Below are 17,924 nucleotides of genomic sequence, written 5' to 3'. Positions count from 1 at the left end.
ATACAGAATCAAACACTTAAGCAGTATATGACTCTAATATATATATATATATATATATATATATATATATATATATATATATATATATGTATATGTATATATATATATATGTGTATATATCATGCTCTGTATGCTAAAGAAATGATAGAAATGTAGTTCACTTGCACTACATTTAGCCTTTCAGTTAACTTTGTTTTTTGTTCAGCCTTGTTGTTTTGCACCTAATCGTGTTTATATCATTTAGGTGACATGGGACAGCAACCCCTTCACTGCACAAAGCTAATGGAATCATTCATTAGAATTAGCATGAAAGCAGACACAGGTTGTTTATTATTTATTTGTTCTTTTTAATGTCACGTTGAAGATAATTGTAAACTTTCTGACAAAATCTTACACAGTCTTCACCCCTGTCAGTCCACTTTGCCCCAGGAGAGCCCACTAGTGGACAGGCTTGGTTTTGCTGAGAACGGTGTACTGAGAAGCTGTCACCTGTGTATTAATAACACTGTGCATGTACAGTGCGGGCTGACATTGCGTAAAGCTCTACCATTACTGGTAGAAGTAAAGCTGATTGCTGAAAGTTCCAATCGTTTGGTTTATTAAAGTGTATCATTAAAAGCAATACCTGACTGTGAAAAAAAGAGTGAGGGCCCTGTTTTGAATAACGGCCCTAGCTCACTCTCTGAAAGGAATATAACCATTGTAACAGTATAATACTAGGAAGAAAACAAACAGTTGTAATACAGGACTTTTAAATACTGTACACAAAACATGATTACCATGTGCAGTTCTGTCCCATCCTATTTACTATTCCCATTTCTGTGAGGAAAACAAGGATTTAGCGGATGCAAAATGAAAGGGGCGGAATAGCGCTGCCGTCTCATTTGCACTGAATTAATGATGTTTACGTGTGGGAAGCAGCATGTTAAACACAGATAATGAGCTGCCATACATTCATGAAACATTCATGGTCTGACAAGGATTTTGCACAGGTAAAAATTCCACCGAATGAATGCTGCCGCAAAGCAGAGAGCAAGGCAGCGGGAGCTGTGTACGATGAAAAACATACACCTACATATACAGTACTTTAATTTGTCGAAATACATACATAAATAAATACATAAATATTTAATTTGTCAAAATATATAAATACATAAATAAATACATAAATAAAACCTCCTAAGATAAAACCTGAATAAAAAAATAAATGTAGCGAAAAATGTAACTATATTCTTAACCTCAAACAAAACAAAAAAACTACAATTGAACTCGGATCTGGAGTAGTAGTCCTGGAGCTACACATTACACATGTACGCAGTGTGTAGTAGTGGTTAAAGCTCTGGACTGTTGACAGGAGGGTCCTGGGTTCAATACCAGGACACTGCTGCTGTACTCTTGTGCTATGTATTACTCCAGTAAAAACCCAACTCTATAAATGGGTAACAGAATTTGAACTCAATTCAGCTGTTGGACACAATGTTACAAGGTTCGTTGTTACAATGTAACCTCCCAACTTTGTTAAAGCCAGAAAGAACCTGCAGAAAAAAGTACATTCTTACTATGATACTAGAGGCAAAACATATTACCTCCATACGTATTACACCCCCCAGCATTTTTAAATTGTTTCTGCATTACGTTTGCCGCTGACCCCAAGCACATCTATTTATATTTCATTTAGTTTGTTAGTCATATATTTGTATATATATATTTATTTTGACATATTAAAATAACATTAATGTGTTTGTACACATTACATTATGTAAAAATACAGATATGTACAATAGGCTTTAAAAGTACAGTAGTAAATCAAATGAATACCTAGCAGGCTTTTTGTTTTATTAGTCTACCCTACATGTAATACAGTACACAACAAACCATGCCAATGCACTGTAGGCTTCACATTGTTGTAGGATGCAGAGATAATAAAATATTATTTCAGCAAATTTTCTTGTATATCTCTCTCATGTTTTTATTCCTGCCACCACCACTAAATAAGCTCCTTCACCTGTTAATAGAATAAATACATGCGCAACTTCAGACCTGCTGCCACCCACAGTTTGTATGCTATTAGAATTTTTCCGACCTGTATTTTTGCTTCTAATTAGTTAGTAAATAGGACGAGACACTGAGAAATACCATGCGCAGTCATCTTGATTTTCATCCCGCAATTTTGACCAAATTACCGCCACTTGGTAAATGAGACCCTTAATGTTTATCGGAAGGCTAAACATGTATTGATGACAAACTAAAGGTTGTCTTGGTTTGAATGTGTACTTTATTTGTGATGGACTGAGGTGCTCTGGAAAGGTACTGGACAAGTAGCACTGGCGATCAAGAAGGACACTTCTCTCTTAACCCAGAAGCAGAGTAAGTGTGAGCATCCTCACACCCCCCTGCGATAAGCAAGCCTCACACCTGCCCTCGAAGGCAAGGAAACAGCTCGGTCTCCATCCAAAAGTACAGGCGATGGCTTTAGTAATGAGAAATAGAGCCCTACACCCTAAACTAACCCTAATTCCAACTTTACACAGGCTTTTTGGTCTTCCATCAGTACTGTATTCAGTCTTTAAAGTAATTAAAAACCCATCTTGTTGGGTAAACATGTATCCGAACATCAGTGTAACATTGTACCAAACCTGTTATGTTGCTTGTTGTGATCTAAGATTTATTGAAGGCAAACACACAGTCCAATGTTATTTTGCATACTTATTTGAAAGGGGGATGAGAGAAATAACCAGTGCTGTAAAGCATGATTTATCATGCATTCATTTATCTAGCTGCAGGATGCCAGTCATCTGGTTTTGGCTGGAGTTCAGTTGCCTGTGTGTGTAGGTGTTAGGCCCTAAAGGTGTGCATGTGGGACTGAGACATTCACTTTCCACTATTCTTGTTTTTGGTGGGAGAGTTTTAGTAAACTGTACCACTGAGTTCTGCAGCTATTATTATTGTTATCTTATGTATTTTGCAGAAGTATATGTTTTTTTTTTTTAAATTTAACTTCTTGTGTTTTATACATTGTGGTATGTACACATTATTTTCTTAACCATTTACCAAATGCTAGTTTCCATCACTAATTTAACTGATACAAATGCATTCTTTTTTCACTAAGGGAAAATGCTTTGCTTGTACATTCAGAAGGAAGTATCCAGACATAATGGTTTACTTTTTAAATGTTGAGTAAAATAATTGTATGTATTTATTATGTAGATAGCTTACATACCTACCATAGTCTCCATGTAGGCTATGCCTTAATTAATCTATTATGAATTGAAGTTGCAGTAAGAATACCTCTTAAGAACGGGGAACAAGACTAAAGTGCTAAAATATGCACAAGAACACAGGAATTGGACTATGGAACAATGGTCAGAGGTGCTTTGGACTGTTGATGGATGGACAACGACACCTGTGCCTTCTGCCAGTTCTGTTGTCAATTCAACACTTGTCTTCTTTCTATTCCTTAAGGATATTATCTTCAAGTATCGCTCATCCTTGTTAGACAGCTTTTTGGGTCTTCCAGTCCTGGGTTTGTCAATTACAGATGATGTTTCTCTGTACTTATTGATTATGCTTTGGATACCACACCTTGGAAATCAAGTGCTTCAGCTTTATTTGAATGATTACCCTTACCTTGTTTTAATGCCCAGTTCCTCTCCAGTTTCTATGAGATACGATTGTACCAGCTTTACATCATTTATTTTTACGTATTCTCATTTTGTTGCTCATTAATGAATATTTCTGTACTGTGGGTGTTGTCGAGTAATTGAACATGAGACATTTTTGTTTGAATTGAAAGTGATGGTCTCGAAGAGTTGAATGGGTCAAAGTTCAAGTATTTTCCTCAAGAGAAATTATCACTTTTTGACATCACTACTGTGGTATTATGACTTTTTTTTCAAATGGCTCAGGATGCAAATATAGCCTTCATCCATGTATATATATATATATATATATATACAGCTCTGGAAAAAATTAAGAGACCACTGCAAAATTATCAGTTTCTCTGGTTTTACTATTTATAGGTATGTGTTTGGGTAAAATGAACATTTTAGTTTTATTCTATAAACTACTGACAACATTTCTCCCAAATTCCAAATAGAAATATTGTCATTTAGAGCATTTATTTGCAGAAAATGACAACTGGTCAAAATAACAAAAAAGATGCAATGTTGTCAGACCTCGAATAATGCAAAGAAAATAAGTTCATATTCATTTTTAATATTCAGCTGTATATATATATTGTAACCGGCCGGCACTCACGGTCGTTCGTTTGCCCCTTTAAAAGCAGACCCAGGACACAGGAAATGGAGTTTTAAGCGCTTACGCGCTATTTTTAATACACAATCAAAAACAAAACAAACACCTAGTTCTAATACACACTACTAAACACTTATGCAGGTCCCTGACTAGCTCGCAGGGCGGCTAAGCCGTTTACCTGGCATAAAACAAAACACAGTTTCCTTTTTGACTGCTCGGAAACAGAGCACGTCTTCTGTCTCCTTCTACTCAGCAGTCTCGTACAGACAAGCTGCACGTCTTAAATACCCTGCACCTGACATTAATTTACAATACAATCAGGTGTGGGTGATAATAAAAAAATAAACAATTAGCAAAACTAATAAAACAATTAACCAAAATGTGCATACGCACATGTTTTCTGCAGGGAGGATATTAACCCCCTCCCTGCTGTGTTACTATATATATATATATATTTTTTTTTACGGTGCTGCCTACCAAGTCAACAGTTTTAACTTAAATGGCCCTTGCTGACAGATTCGAACGAATCGAGTCAGTAAGAAGAATCAAAGTGCATATTACTAATTTTCAGGCCACAAAAAAGTGCACCTATCAGTGGTTGAAGCCTACACACTAATAAATGATCACTTTAATGTGCGCACTAAAATGAACGTTCTTTAGTGAATACCATGTAAATACAGCTCATCTCATTATTCTGAACTGGATGCTCATTGAAATACATCAGCATGCATAACAATAAAACATATTCATTCTGATTACCATAGTGTGAAGCACTAAATTTAGTGCGTGCCAAATATGCCAATTATCGCACATGATAATGAATAAAATTGCAATAGTAAATATGGAACTAACATGCCTACTAATTGTAATTATCTTGCATCATAACATTTAGCACCCTTTCATAAGAGGCCCATTGAATGCTCATTGAATTTCCTCTATTTATGTATCAACATTTTTTAAAATTGCCTTTTAATATGGTGCAGACAGATAGAGAGAGCTAGAAGGCGAGCCTACCCAACTTTTCTTTCTTAGCAACATATTATTCTAATTCTTGAACAAACTCATACAGTACAAAGCTCTTACTGCATATTATCAGTGTTTTAACACTATTGTATATGTACAGCTATGGCCAAACATTTTGCATAATAAAAACAATATGAACATAATTTAGATCTTTTATTTAACATCATGTAATCAAAAAAAAAGTGTCTACTGGAAGCCATAATAGTAGTACAGTATTTCATGTTAGATTTCTTAATGTCACATTTCCATTTTTGCTGTTTTTTGTTTTAAGTATATGGAACACTACAAAGCGGTATGGAATTCAATATGTTAACATTTTTCAGCAGGTTTCATTCGACTTTATGAAGCAAAATTAGTTAATTCTATAGGGTGATGCAAAACATTTGACTGTAGGTTGTAGAACTTCACATCGTGGGAGAAGAGTGTTGAAATAATAAAATCACAGACCTTAGAATAGACCATTGGTGGCTTGGTTTCCATGCAGTTCAGAAACTCCAAATTCTCTTTCCATTGTCGTGAGAATGTGACATCGCACACACAGATCACACACATTCCTCACGCTATAGGATGTGCGCGGCCAAAACATGGTAAGGCTTAAAATGGTGGGTAAATTGCCGTCTCGGGTTCGAAAGCTGTATCATATGTTCACAAGACTTCAGCAGTGAAGATCCCGTTTGTGATGTTACCTCATGCAACTTTCTACTAAAACTAAAGACCGTACCAAGCAATTCTTTCTTAACCCTGTAATGACCAGTCATGTATCACCCCTCTGTAGGATATTGTTTGTTTGTTTGTTTGTTTTTTAATCGAGCCTCAAGCCAGAATTTTTCATATGCAGTACACTATGGGGCAGATGTAAGAATAGGTGTAAATGAAGAAAAGAGCAAGGATTTTGCCTTGCACTTAGGAAATTGCTGACCCTCCAAAAAATGTTCACCTCTTCTTACAAGGTATATATATTGGCCTGCCCTTATATATATATATATATATATAAGTATATATATATATATATATATATATATATATATATATATATACAGACATGCTCAAATTTGTTGGTACCCTTACAGCTCATTGAAATAATGCTTCATTCCTCCTGAAAAGTGATGAAATTAAAAGCTATTTTATCATGTATACTTGCATGCCTTTGGTATGTCATAGAATAAAGCAAAGAAGCTGTGAAAAGAGATGAATTATTGCTTATTCTACAAAGATATTCTAAAATGGCCTGGACACATTTGTTGGTACCCCTTAGAAAAGATAATAAATAATTGGATTATAGTGATATTTCAAACTAATTAGTTTCTTTAATTAGTATCACACATGTCTCCAATCTTGTAATCAGTCATTCAGCCTATTTAAATGGAGAAAAGTAGTCACTGTGCTGTTTGGTATCATTGTGTGCACCACACTGAACATGGACCAGAGAAAGCAAAGGAGAGAGTTGTCTGAGGAGATCAGAAAGAAAATAATAGACAAGCATGGTAAAGGTAAAGGCTGCAAGACCATCTCCAAGCAGCTTGATGTTCCTGTGTCAACAGTTGCAAATATTATTAAGAAGTTTAAGGTCCATGGAACTGTAGCCAACCTCCCTGGGCGCGGCCGCAAGAGGAAAATCGACCCCAGATTGAACAGAAGGATAGTGCGAATGGCAGAAAAAGAACCAAGGATAACTGCCAAAGAGATACAAGCTGAACTCCAAGGTAAAGGTACGTCAGTTTCTGATCACACCATCCGTCGCTTTTTGAGCGAAAGTGGGCTCCATGGAAGAAGACCCAGGAGGACTCCACTTTTGAAAGAAAAACATAAAAAAGCCAGACTGGAATTTGCTAAAATGCATATTGACAAGCCACAATCCTTCTGGGAGAATGTCCTTTGGACAGATGAGTCAAAACTGGAGCTTTTTGGCAAGTCACATCAGCTCTATGTTCACAGACGAAAAAATGAAGCTTTCAAAGAAAAGAACACCATACCTACAGTGAAACATGGAGGAGGCTCGGTTATGTTTTGAGGCTGCTTTGCTGCTCCTGGCACAGGGTGCCTTGAATCTGTGCAGGGCACAATGAAATCTCAAGACTATCAAGGCATTCTGGAGCGAAACGTACTGCCCAGTGTCAGAAAGCTTTGTCTCAGTCGCAGGTCATGGGTCCTCCAACAGGATAATGACCCAAAACACACAGCTAAAAGCACCCAAGAATGGATAAGAACAAAACATTGGACTATTCTGAAGTGGCCTTCTATGAGTCCTGATCTGAATCCTATCGAACATCTATGGAAAGAGCTGAAACTTGCAGCCTGGAGAAGGCACCCATCAGACCTGAGACAGCTGGAGCAGTTTGCTCAGGAAGAGTGGGCCAAACTACCTGTTAACAGGTGCAGAAGTCTCATTGAGTGCTACAGAAAACGTTTGATTGCAGTGATTGCCTCTAAAGGTTGTGCAACAAAATATTAGGTTAGCGGTCCCATCATTTTTGTCCATGCCATTTTCATTTGTTTTATTATTTACAATATTATGTTGAATAAAAAATCAAAAGCAAAGTCTGATTTCTATTAAATATGGAATAAACAATGGTGGATGCCAATTACTTTTGTCAGTTTCAAGTTATTTCAGAGAAATTTGTGCATTCTTTGTTTTTTGTGGAGGGGTACCAACAAATTTGAGCATGTCTGTATATATATATATATATATATATTATTTTTTGGTTATATATAGTTTTTTTTGGTTTGTATTTTCGTGCGCCACAAATGTCATACAGCGCCTACTGCTCTCTGCAATTTGGATTTGGATATTATTTGCACTGCGCCTATACTTACATCAACCCGTATGTGTTGCCGGACAAGAAATATAAAAGGTGTTTTGTACAAGAAACAGAATCTAGTTACATAAATATAGTAGATTTTCTAATTTCAAAAATGCTTTAACCTAATAGAAAAAAATTCAGTATAATAAAAATCGTATAATAGGTTTAGAGACCTCTTCATTCAGTATGCTTTTTGTTTTATGTGTCATGTCAGGGTACTGCTAAAATGCTAGGGCTTTATAGTTTAGTTGTTTTATAAGCAAGGTTATACAAAAAATACTGAAGCTCTTTACAATAAATAAATACATAATGAAGCCCTTTGCAAAGCTTAGAAAAATATTCTGTTTTTATCCTTACATTTTTTAATTGTATAAGCTTAGACCTTTCTGACCCCTAGCAGTAAGAAGCAATTAATTGTACAATAGCCTTAAGTAGCACCTATCATGGGTAACTACTAAAAACAGAAAGTCACATTTGTACCCCAGAATGTATTAACTTATCCTAGCTGGGAATTCGTGCTAGTTGTCTCCTGTATTATTGCTGTGGGCTTCTGACCACAGCACTAGGATTGAGTGACTGTGTATAGAGTTGAGTAAAATCTTTTAAACCTTGGGCAAGATTTGTTTTACAAGAATTAATTTGTTCAAATTGCTTACAGAAAGAAGTTCCAGAAAGTTACAAAACTATCATCTACTGAGGAATTTGTTGAACTCCTGTATACTGGATCCCCAAAAGCAAACAATAGCAAACATTGAACTGGTGAGAGCCTTGCACTGTCCCTGTGGAATTATTCTTCTTCCTAGAACACAATGAGTGTGAAATGTGCGCAAGTAGGGCGGCCTACTATTAATTTACTACCAGCATTTTGAAAATGTACTCTACTAAACATTTTGGTTTCGTTCGTAGGATCAGCATTGCTGAAGCTACCCTTCTATAGGAAACATTATATATGTACGTGTATAATGTGTATATGAATATATATGCAGTCAAAACACGTTTAGCATTATAAAACCTTTGTGTAACGTTATGTCTGGGATTTTGTTTTGTTTCCAATGTTTTTTAGATTTTATTGTTTTGGTGGCTGAATGAGACTGCACTTGTAGTGCTTCAACACAACCTAAAAAATCTTCTTTTAAACCCAGTTTAAGAAAGCTGCAAGATATTATTTGAATTTTGAAGGAGAATTTCTCTCCCTACAAGAAAACTTAATGTAAACCCAAATTACCAGAAAGGTACTACCAAAATATCATGGCAAAAAGGTGTTTACTATGCAGTGAAACGGTTTTAAAAGGATGTGTTTCCCTAGTTAGTCATTCAAAATGGCTCAATAGTAAGCAGACCATTAGGGTCAAGATGATTGAGATCTTCCTTAAAGGCTATAGAGCCTAATTACTGTTCCTGTTTGTAGTATTGTGATCGTGTAGGCTAAGGCAAGAGCAGTGGCAGGTTTAAAGAGTGCAGAAAACAGCAGGCAAACCAGCAGCAGGAATTCCAAAAAATTGCAATCTTTTATTTCTCCAATCACCAGGAACACAGGAAGCCAACACTTAACACTTGTGAAACTATATACCAAAGAAAAAAAAACACAAACCAGACCATCAACTTCCAGGTCAATTTGCAAAGAGGGTTTTGCTGTTTTAAATGACACTGACTCACTACGGCCACAGCAGAGGACACCCTCCTCTCATGGCTCTCCACTGTCAACTCCCTACTAAGACACAAAGTTGCCTTTTTATACCTGTCCCAGGTTCCTCCCCTTTAGGTTATACCATTATCCCCGCTAAGTTAACTATTAGACCAATACAGTGTTGCACTTTAAAAACAATACATCTGTATTAAAAATATAACCATAAACATAGTTAAATACTCTTATCAATATGTATCTATATTTCAATAAGTCACATACAGGTAACACAGCTTAATTTATTATAATCCTGCTGTTTCTTTCTCAATGCAGTACACGTATGCTTTTCCCCCCTATGCATCAATGTACATTAAGCTCGCCCCCGTCCTAAAACATAGCGTGTTTTTAGTTTGTGTCCTAAGACACAAACTAAAAACACACACATCAACTGTCACCAGACAGGTAAATGCTAAAATAAACTAACCTTGCATTACATCTGAACGGATCATTTTTCATATATAATAGCTATGACTTGTCATTTTAAGCACTGTTAATGTTTACTTATTTTTTCTCTTTTGTTATGTATTTGCAGGTACGTGCTCCCTCCCGGATCAGACCCAGGCAAGCATCCCCGCAGGTAAGTACAGTCACTTTTCTTTACGTTTCCTTCACGGCATTGATGAACAACAGCAAGTTCCTTAGTTAAATCATTTGTGCTGCTCTGGGGTTTTGAGACTGGTGAGGAAATACAAAGTAGTTTCCTCACACTGTTAAATTGGTCCTGGTTTTATTTGTCCATTTTTCTGGATTTACCTTTCCACATCTCTTTGACAATGCTCCTAACTGTGAAACATTAGGCATCATGTCCAGGAAGGGTAGTCACTGTTTTCAGCTTGAATTGGCAGACAGCTAACCAGATACCTCTGATTCAATCCACAAAAGAAAACCCCTGCACAGAAATGTTAACCTATTACTGAGAACAGTTAATACAATTTATGAGCCCAAACCACGGACCTTCTATGATAAATTACACAGAAATTGACACAAGTTTTTCTCTCTGTCTGTCTACAACATAAACTGTCTCTAGTTCTGTGTGACTCGCAAGCACTAAACTCAAAGCAAAGATATCATGATGATGCATTCTCACTTCTTAACACTGCACATCTGTTTCCATGCTGGTCAAGTCTTTAATCATTTCTGTTGGTCTGTTATTCGCTTATTTGTTGGGCTTTTTCCTGTGTATTTTTTCCCCCATCACCATCCCCCCACTATTCAAACCTTTTAAATGAATCCACATAAAAGACAAAGGAAACCATTTACTTTATTAAATAACAGAAATTCTTTCTAGTTGAAACGTTTGTCATTGAATTTATTCAGCTCTTTTTTGTATTTCTAAATTCAGCACTATTGACTGTTTAATAGTTATTGATGGTGAAATCTTGGTGTGGTTCAGGAGGTGAAGTGAGGGCTCAGATAAGTAAATAAACTGAAGCCACTATCTGTATATAGTCTGGGCATTCACATTGTGAGTAACCTTTACAGTAAGTGTCCCCAATTACTGTGTATTGACCTGCAAAAGCTACAACTGAAATGTCTAGAAGGGGAAACAGCATAACATTGCGGCTCTCTCCATGGAGTAAAAACCATGTGGTTGCATATTCAAGGTGCCTGAGTAGGTCTACCCTGGGGTTCTCTGGTTGGTAAAAGCAGATGACCATGAAGATGTTTTACTGTATAAAGTGGCATTAATGGGTGGAGCACAGTGTTAAGGCCATTGCACACTGGATCCAACAACGCATCCAAAAAACGATCATGTACATTCCCTATTGCAGCTTGCACACTGAGTCCGCAATTGTCATACGATGGTGATGCAATTTGATCCAATTTGCCATGTGTTAAAAATGACATTGACCAATGAAAAATGACTGGGAAGACACATTGGTTCTTGCAGTACACTGAACAAAATGGAAAATCTAATTGTGTGCCATTAACGCATCTAGTGTGCAATGGGTTGATGGACGACTTTTTCGGATGACGGATTCTAAATGACGGAACAGATCCAGTGTGCAAAGGCCTTTAGACTCAAACTATGTGCTTCAACTCTGAAACTCGATTCCAAGACATACTAGGGACTCTTTTTCAAACCTTTAAAATTAACCTGAAGACTTAATTTTACAATGTAGAATGTATTTTAATGTTACAGTATAGGTTTGTTTTTATTCTTCTTGTTTATTTTTGTGTTCAATATATACAGCCCTTTGTATTTATATGTCATTAGTACAGTAACTTCTTTAGATGTAAATGGGCACTGATAACCCTTTATGTGCATCAGCTCCCTTCTCATTAAACTGGTCTTTAAAACGGATCCCCACAGAGCAATGGCATTTAAATCTATATGTTTAGGGAGCAGAGCCACTCATATATTCAAAATGCAAAATGTCAGAACCCTAATGGTTAACAATTAGCGCAGAATCAATCTAGCAAAAACACAAATGTGCTCACAGTAAGTGTAGTAGTACTCACTGACACACACACACAGTTAATGCAAATCGCAGTGTGATTCAAACACTATAATTATAATAAGACTGCTCAGGTGCACTTTCTCTGTGTGGCTGTATTATGTGGCAGGTGTATTAGGTTGCCTAATTAAATCCACTCTGTGGACTACAATCTAAAACTATATTTGCAAAGAATGAAGAACATAGCTGCAGTTTTAACTAATAATCTAGCAGTAGTACATGAGCCTAAATCCTAAACAATAACTAATATAACAATACAAAAAGTAGTAAGAATCAATGTGGGTCCTACCATATTTCCATATCAATAGAATTTGCAAATGTTTTAAAAATAGTAACCAGCAGAATACAAGTGATTAAAGTTTGTTTTTTTAGAGTAGTCAAGCAGTACAGTGTAAAATATTTGAATGTACAGTGTATCCACTGTACAGAATAAATGTATTAACAGAAAGATTTAAATATGACATACAGTAGAGCCTCAGAGTTCCGAACACCAAACTTATGAACTGATCGGTCAAACAAACACCACACTTTTAGCTGGAAGTGTGCAATCACTCAACCGTGCCTACAATGCAACCAGAATCCAATTTTAAAAAGTGCAAGGTTAACCTACTGAAATGGTAAGAAGTGCGAAACGCAAACGATTGCAAAGGAGACGAAAGACAACAGAGCAGTAAAAACAGACGCAATGTACGCAATGCTGACGATGATGATTTTGACAAAGCACTCAAGCGGTGTGCTGGTAATGAAGGCGACAAAGTGACTGTGCCAGCAATGTATCCAGACAGTTTTTTTTTTCAAGCCAAAGGAGTGTGAATGATTGAGCACGCTGCACGAATGCATTGTGTTTAAAATAAAATAAACACAAGTACGTTAACTAATGTTTTCCCGGATGTTTAATTATTTTTTTTTGCTACACTTACGATCTGAATAGTAAGTTAAATGTAGTATTTTCCCATGTATAGTACAGTTTTAAAGTCTTTCAAACCATAATGAGTATTGCATTACTGTGCTATATCCTTGTATTATTTATTAAAACCATTGAAAACTCATTTCAGATGTACAAACAACCTCCATTCCCAAAGTGTTCATAACTGTGAGGTTCTACTGTGTGTGTGTGTATGTGTATATATATTTATATATTAGGGCTGCTCCGATTAACAGATTAATCGGACAGATTAATCAACTAAAGATATGATCGTGATTAATAAATTTTACAATTTAATCATGCAGATTTTTTTTTTTATATTAAATAAAATCAACCAATAGAAGATCTGCATTTTCTCCGTGGTAATCCAATCATAAATGAGCAGAGGTGGGACATAAACAGTTGACAGTCTTGAGAAGGTTTAACCAATGGGATCTGCCCCTTGTTATGCAGGTGACCAATCATTTGTGAGCAGAGGTGGGACATACACCATGGAAGGCAGTCTCCATTTCAGTTGAAGGTCTTGTGAGTTTAACCAATGGGAAAGTCAAAGATCTGCCCTGGTTTTGCAGCTGTCCAATCATTAGTGAGCAGAGGCGGGACATAAATATACTAGGGTGCGTGTAAGAATAGCTCAATTTTGTGCTATATTGCTAATATTATAGAGACTCTTAAGAATTATATGGAGAACTTCAAAGTAATATTTAGAATTGCTTTTTACAAATTAAAAAAAAAATCAGACAATGGAGAAATCCTAGTCCATTTGGTTACGAATCCATTTTCAAGAAGAACTTTCTCAGAAAAATTAAAGATTGTAAAAAAGGTATACACCACAAATACCCGAACTGGCAGGAAGGGACTTGCCACTTCCAACATGCAAATTAGGATTAAAACAATTATACTGCTGGAACTCTTTTGTTCAGTACAGAAAATTTGATATGGAACTGCACTGGCTACAGCAATCTAGGATGTCTATCGAAGTCAGCACAAAAACATGAGTTTTCCCAGAGTCACTTGCGAGCCACTGTAAGTGTAACACTCAAAACTTTTGGACAAACCCAGATTGATGTTCAACTGGATGAGCAGAAGCGTAGGGATACAATACATCACAATGAGCAAGTAAGAAAAAATCATCGTGAGTTTTTTAAACACTTGATTGATTCTGTTGTTTACCTTGGCAAGCAAGAACTGGCATTCAGAGGGTACGATGAAGGCACCAATTCCTCAAATAGAGGTAATTATGTGTAATTAGTTTCTATGATTTCTGACGACGACAGCATGTTAAGCAATCACTTGTCAATTGCCACAGTATTCTCGGGTACCTCTAACAAGATTCAGAAAGAAATAAAGAAGTAGTACAGGAAGCCAAGTCCGTTGCTGTAATGATAGATTAAACAACCGACGATGGAAATGCATCTCAGCTGTCTTGTGTTTTCAGGTATGTGACTGACAGTGTCCCGAAAGAACGGTTGTTCTGTGAAAATGTGTTAAATTTACTAAAATAAAAATAATATTAAAAATGCTTTTAAAGGGCCAAATTCCCATTGGGCTTTTTTTTTTTTTTTTAGATTCTATTGATTTTTTTAGTATTACTATGCAGGACAGCCGCTATAAGATTGTTAGCTTTATTAAAAATGTTCACAGATTAATCTATCAAGTAATCAACTAATGTCCATAAATTAACCGATCAAATTTTTTTGAGTGACAGCCCTAATATACACACACACACACACACACACACACACACACACACACACACACACACAGAGTTGTAGTCAAAAGTTTACATACCCCAATGGAAATTTATAATTTCTAGAAATTTCTCAAACAAAGAATTTTAGGAAAACTCTTTTGTAGCAAAAGTTTTGTTTTTGTGGATGAAGAAAAAAAGTTACAAGAAATAGATGTCTACAATTATTTATTTCAGCATTTTTTTGCATGGAGGGCATTAGTCAGAGAAGCAACCAAGTGGTCAATGGTAACTCTGAAGGAGCTGGAGAGATCCACAGCTGAGATGGGAGAAATCGTCCATGGGACAACTATAACCCGGACGCATCACAAAGCTGGGCTTTATGGAAGAGTGGAAAAAAGCCATTGCTGAAAAAAACCCATATCAAATCCTGTTTGGATTTTGCCAAAAGGCATGTGGGAGACACAGCAAACATGTGGAAAAAGGTTCTCTGGTCTGATGAGATCAAAATTGAACTTTTTGGCCTTAGCGCAAAACGCTATGTGTGGCGCAAAGCCAACACTGCTCATCACCCTGAGAACACCATCCCCACGGTGAAGCATGGTGGTGGCAGCATCATGTTATGGGGATGCTTTTCATCGTCAGGGACTGGGAAACTGGTCAGGATTGAGGGCAAGATGGATGGAGCCAAATACAGGGAAATTCTAGAGGAAAACCTGTTTCAGTCTGCAAGAGACCTGGGACTGGGGCAGAGGTTCACCTTCCAGCAGGACAATGACCCTAAACACACAGCCAAAGCTACACTGGAGTTGTTTAAAAACAAGAACCTGAATGTCTTAGAATGGCCCAGTCAAAGCCAAGACTTCAATCCGATTGAGAATCTGTGGCAAGACTTGAAAATTGCTGTTCACCAACGGTCCCCATCCAACTTGACAGAGCTTGAGCAATTTTGCCAAGAAGAATGGGCAAAAATTGCAGGATCCAGATGTGCAAAGCTGGTAGAGACTTACCCAAAAAGACTCACAGCTGTAATTGCTTCCAAAGGTGCTTCTACAAAGTATTGACTCAGGGGGGTGAATACTTATGCAACCAACAAATGTCTTTTTTTTTGTTTAATTAACTTTTGTGTCACAATAAAAAATATTTTGCACCAGTGTCAAGTATGTTGTGTAAATCAAATGGTAAAAATCCCAATTAAATCCATTTTAATTCCAGGTTGTAACAGTACAAAATGTGGAAAAGTCCACGGGGGGTGAATACTTATGCAAGGCACTGTGTATATATATATATATATATATATATATATATATATATATATATATATATATATATACACACACACACACATTGCATTGCCCTGTAAAAAAAAATGTGATAGAGAAGTATAATGTGTTCAGCCAACAGATTTAAAACCTGCCTCCTTGGACACTCATTAGTCAACTCCCTCTATCATTGTAAGTTGGAGAGATTGTGTTCTTCCAGCCTGCAATCGATCTGCTGCTGGGGGAAATGAACAAGTCTAATTTCAAATCGTTTTCAAGTCAATTCCAGTGGCAGATAGCAATGTAGCAATAGAGAGCTTTAGCTTCTTAAGTGCTTAAGAAAACTGTATGATTTTATAAAAGTATAAAACCTGTGTATTCATTCCACTTAAGAAACCTATGTAGGACCTGAAGTGTACCATAGCATTGCCAGCAAAGAAATGGAACACATGTTGCATTGAGGCTCTGATACAATATTGGTACTTATATCATAACGGGGGTCCTGTCATGGTGTGCGTAACCGCTGAGAGATTAGAGAGACACAGAGGGTTTGCAGTTGAAACGCCACTCAGGCATCCAGTCTTTATTAACAAACCAGTAGTTGCAGGGGTTGGTGGCTGCTACCAGGGTACCAGCAATGGTATCCTTAGTGTGGAAGGACATGCACATAATAAGGACATTTACATAATAAAAAAACACAAAACAAAACACAGTCCAAAAACAGCCAAGAAATAAAAGGTGGCCAAGTAAACTAATCCCTACCATAAAGCCCACGATCCCGGTTAAACAGGCAGTGATCGTGCTGAAGCTCACCCTAGTTCCACAAACAGTCGTGAGGGGTCTCCTCCTTCACCTTCAGGCTGTGCAGACAAAGCACCAAACACAAGACCAGCACAGAACAAAGAAGAACCAACAAACTGGCTTTGCAGCCTCTTTTTAAAGGCAGATGACCAGGGTTATGACTATCAATTGTTCAGCTGACACCTGGCCACCTGCTGCACCTTTCATTTCAATTAGGCAGGGAGGGAAAACTAACCTCCCAGCCCTGCCATATCTAGCACACACTTTATTTTTAGCAAATTCTATATTTGTATTTAAAAATCACACACACACCATATTTGTAATATAAACCACCACCAAATATACATTATTTATAGGGCCAGACCTCAGTACTGCAATGGATTACCAGTGTATATCACTTCATACCAGTGTGACACCACTACATAGGGAAATGGTACTACTGTGGTACCATTCAAGCCATGACTGTACCACTGAAGCAGTGAATAAAGTTCCTTCGTAAAGGACCAGGGTCGAGTTGTCATTGCAGTGACTGCCACTGGAGACAGAGTTGTTCAGCGCACAGCTTGTCTTTCTCTGAAATATCTAGATACGAGAAAACTCCTTATTCACTGGGGAAGTGCATACTCATTGGACCAGGAGTTTAAAATAGAGTAAAATGGTTTTATTACTTGGAAACAAAATGCAGCTGGAGGCAATAACTAAATAGTTTGTTCTTAAAAGCAGCTGAACAATAGGCTCATTTTAGACTGTGGTTTCTATGTATTCTGTATTGGCTGAAATTACTTTCATTGGTTTGGTACACATACTGCATCATTTTCACCACTTTTGCTTACCGATGTAATCTGAATTTTGCAGAGCTTTTATAGGCACTGATGACATAGTATATAGATATTTAAACACGTAACCTTCCACTATACAAATTGTAAAAAACAAACAACTGCAATAAAATATTCAAATTAATGATGGCAAGCATTAATGGTTTAAAAGTGTGCAATAAAGGAAATAGGAGATTACATTATTGGAGG

At 36.8% G+C, this 17,924-nt stretch overlaps 1 protein-coding gene across 2 annotated transcripts in view; it reads left to right on the top strand.

Moving 5' to 3' along the window:
- The window catches only part of LOC117431630 (ATP-sensitive inward rectifier potassium channel 12-like), a 37,990-nt gene that overhangs the window by 1,818 nt on the left and 18,248 nt on the right, over positions 1–17,924 (top strand). Inside the window, exons 1-2 of one of the 2 annotated variants that reach the window (XM_058995977.1) lie at positions 8,747–8,837; positions 10,295–10,339. The gene's annotated coding sequence lies outside the window, so the exon portion shown is untranslated. Of the gene's footprint in view, positions 1–8,746; positions 8,838–10,294; positions 10,340–17,924 lie in introns of those variants that run through there. The other variant, XM_034052783.3, reaches the window with a different exon arrangement.

This window comes from Acipenser ruthenus, chromosome 22 (assembly GCF_902713425.1).
Source record: "Acipenser ruthenus chromosome 22, fAciRut3.2 maternal haplotype, whole genome shotgun sequence".
Taxonomy (NCBI): Eukaryota; Metazoa; Chordata; class Actinopteri; order Acipenseriformes; family Acipenseridae; genus Acipenser; species Acipenser ruthenus.
Note: the sequence above shows the minus strand (reverse complement) of the source record. Positions and strands in the feature narration are given on the sequence as shown.